This window comes from Lytechinus variegatus, chromosome 8, assembly GCF_018143015.1.
Source record: "Lytechinus variegatus isolate NC3 chromosome 8, Lvar_3.0, whole genome shotgun sequence".
NCBI lineage: Eukaryota > Metazoa > Echinodermata > Echinoidea > Temnopleuroida > Toxopneustidae > Lytechinus > Lytechinus variegatus.
The window spans coordinates 813,524-817,881 of record NC_054747.1 but is presented as its reverse complement, the minus strand read 5'-3'; positions in this window follow the sequence as shown (position 1 = coordinate 817,881).

The following is a 4,358-nucleotide window of genomic DNA, read 5'->3' as shown; positions in this document are numbered from 1 at the left end:
AAAACATCTCAAGTCATGAATATCACTTGGATGAAAGAAGCCATTTTCTTGGGACATGCAGTCTGACTGACATTCAATAGACCATACTCATCGCACATTAATAGGCCAAATGAGTTGATAACCTAAGCAACAAAATAAAAAAACGTAGGCAGTTATAAATAAAACGGTTTATTTTCATTTGGTCCAATGCCAATTTGTCCAATTGCCAACAACTGGTCTAATATGATTTGGTCTACCATCAGTTCGTCCAAAATCCCATGATTCAATCGACATTGCATTAACTCACAATTTCGTCTAATAATCGGTTGGTCCAATCGCCATTTAGTTCATAAACCATTTTTTTTAAAAGCGCACATGTATAGTTACCAATAATGCATATAACATTTTCATTTATTTGAAAGCAGGATAAAAGAGCTTTGCACATTAAATGCCTTGCTCACGGGCATAGGTGCCGCGGCCCGGAATCGAACCCAGTGCAGCTCCTTAAACCATTTGGTCTATTTGAACATTGGGCAAAACGAATGAAGAGAAGATGGATATTAGACCAACTGGTTATTAGACGAAATCGTCATAGACAAAATTGTGATTAAACGAAGTGATTATTGGACCAAATGGTTGTTAGACGAAATGGTGATGGACTTAATCGCATTAGCATAAACGAATGCAGACCATATGGTAAGTGGACGAGTGGGCAGTAGACAAATTGGCAATTTACCTCATCAAACAATTAGTGTCATTATGATCATCTTTATCATCATTGGTAATCATGCTAATATACATCGGAGAAATTGCTCTGGTATTCTCAGATTATATGAACATCAAAATAAATCAAGGAGGTAGTTGCGTATTTATTCAAACATTACTATCGCCATTATTATTAAACTTTATTATCATCATCATTACGCCAAATTAACTGCGGCTATCAAGCATTTATGTAAGGGCCTATATAAATCGAAAACAATGCACTTTGGCAAATTATAAAACAGTACAATAATGCGCATAACAGACAATATAACGTGCACCCTTTGAACTGCCGTGGATAAAACATGTTAACTGAACAGAAGAGGTGAGGTATGTAATGATTTCTTACATTGACAACGTTTGACCATACCAAGACGAAGTTAACATAAGAAACAAACAAACAAAAGAAAGGCAGTGATGAAGAACAAACAAGCATGTTAGTGAAAAAAATATAAAATGCGCGTATTTAAAGCAGATACGAACCAATAGCGCCATCTCGAGTCCTCAACTACTCATACATAGCCAGTTTCCTTACTCATACATGGCCAGACTCCTTTATAGCCATAATGCTAATGTAGTATAATAATATGGAACCACTTAAATGATAATATCTTATTAACTACTCAATGTATATTCCGTAATACTTATGTTAATATGTAGCAAAACAATTACTTTCCTTTGAGAACATTTTAGCTTCTCAATACAAATACGATTATAGCTCAATCTCTTCTCTGTAGTATTGCTAGATATTTCAAAACGTATATTTTAAGACTACGTATCTATAACACACAGTCAATGAGATACCACACAAAGTTCCACAGCTCACTCCCCCTTTAACCAAAAATGAATTGATAGAGATAATACATAATAGGAACAATCATATAATATGCTCGAAGCGCAGAGTCCCTTATCATAAAATCGTAGTGGTTATTTTTGACTAAAACAAGGATCGAAATAAATATTCGTAAAACAAAAATAGGTCAATACAAAAACTAAAATAATTCACCTGTATCATATTAAGATACACATCATTTGCATCTTGAATAAAACAAAGCAGCATTATGCATTTCTATTATGAAAAGTACTTGAAGAAAAATAATTTAAACTATTTTGAGAGAATAAATCATTTATATTCTTGTTGAATGATAGCAAATTCATGTAATTATATCAAAGTAGCAAATTGATCTATGGACTAAAGCACTCCTCGGAGTGAACAAGTGGAAAGAATAAATGTCTAGTTGGATAGGTATGGATGTCTCTCTTCAAAGTCAAATCATCACAAAAGGACAAATATAGCTTCTTTTTTTTATTTAACCGATCATGACAATGTAACTTTAGGTATACAAACTAGTATTAAAGAAATACTCAAAATAACAAGACCGAAAAGAAATCCGTACAGCTCTTTTTGCAATATTAAAATGCCATGTGTATTTATCTTATTGTTGACCCATACTGTTTATTGCATGGAAGTTTAAAGGTACCACGATAATCATCTTGTGTCCACATCCCTCAGAAAAACTGAGCAGATGACGAGCTATGTCTCCATCCTTTTGAAGAGCTGGTCAGATGACAGGATCTTAGATTTATTCTTGTCCTGTTGGAGAGATGGTCAGATGACCGGGCGATTTTGGATTTCGTCACCTCTCAATTACGATATCCAAGATCTTGCCATCTAATCATTTCTCCAAGGGTTGGCGGATTAAAATCAACGATTTAAATCGCGATTTAAATCACCATGATTTTTTTTAAATCATTGATTTAAATCACTTCCATTGAAAAATGTACAAATCATGGACAAAGTATTTGTTCAATGCAGTTTTAATTCTTCAAGTCAACTGAAAAACTTTGAATTAACTTTATATCAACAAAAGATCAACAAAGTCTTCATATCTACTTAAAACAAATTAAAATCAAATTAATAAAATCAGGTAATTCCGTAAAAACTACAGATGTATGTTGTCAATAGGTACTCTTTTTTGTAAATTATGTCGAGTTTTTCTTCTGAAATTTTACATTCTTTGTCAGTTATTATAAGTCAATTTCTTTCTTAACATAAAGTTTTCACATAATCCAAAACACTTTTCAGAGAGCAGTTTGTAAAAAAAAATATATAATATATAAAAGTCAATGAGAAAAGGTTTGTTGGCAGTTTTCCAGTTTTGATCCTTCGCCTACACATAACTACTTCTGTCATGTAAAAAAAATGATACATGCATGTAATCAACATATTTAACATGCCTCTTATTTCGTATTGTTACATTTATCATACATTTGATGTTTTAAATAACATAATTCTAAAAATCACATTAACATAATGTAGTACAGTCATAATTTGACTGTTGAGAAAAGCTTTCTCTTTTAAACCTTTTAAGTCACTGCAGCCCATTTTATGTTCAGTGCTACAAATAATGGAAGTTTTGTATCTGCATGTAACAATGGAAAGAGTTCTATAACAACAATTTGCAAAACTCAGAATAAACATTTAACACTGCATTAAAATGTTAAGATGCAGGTACTTCAGTTACAATCGTTGGCAGTTGTAAGCTGTGTCTCATTTAAAAGAAAATACTTCTTTTTGTAATACATATATTGTAATTTAAGCAGTTTTGCAGTTTTTATCCTTTAAGTTAAAAGTAAGTAGATTTGTTTTCATACTTCATGGATGAAACATGGATGATTTTTTTTGTAGAGAATATGGGAATAAAAATTGTAGATTAGTGTAAAATATCACAGTAACATAATGTAGTATAGTCACCCTTTGACTAAGCTATCTCCTATATTGTTCTCCAAAACTGAGAGTTTTGCATCTATATCTGTAGCAAGAGAAGAGCGTTTTATCAAACTAAAAAGATCCTAAACATATACAGTTGTAGTGTCTCTTTGACTATTGTAAAGCTCTGACTAATTGAAAAAAAAATCATTGATTTGAATTATTTTTCTTACAATATACATGAATACGAGTAATTGGCAAAGGGTTTGTTGGCAGTTTTGATAAGGGATTTTTTCTCTTGGATTTTTTAAACGTTTGAATGAAAAATCCCAGAGGGGAATTTTCTCTACTCACTGGGAATTTCCTATGGAATATTCCTTCATTGGCCTATGTATGATAGAATTAAGTTCAGATACATGATTCCTCAAATTTATTTCTAATTGTCATTTTTTACTGGATTTTAATTACAAAATATGTGGTTAAGAACAATGTTATGGGTGAAATGTATAACATCAATATTGATGTCATTGTAAGAGTAAGGGGGGATAATTACCCTTTTTTTCGAAGGAACTTTAAAAAAAAATAAAAAAATCCGATTTTTTTTAATTTTTTTTTTTAAATAAAAAAAATCGCCAACCCTGTTTCTCCTACGGGTATAGATATGATGAGATACAAGATCTTTTCACCTCATCATCTCTCGAACGCGATGTACACACGATGGGCCCGTTGCATACAAACAAATTACCTGAGAAAACTCAGGTTGTTTTTACCGGAGTTTTTGCCCAGTGTTAAAGTTAATGTCAGAAATCAGACTAACCTTAGTTGTCAGTTTTTACCAAAGTTTTCTCGGGTAAAAAGATTTATGCAACAGGCCCAAGATCTTATTATCTTATCTTTCCAAAAATTT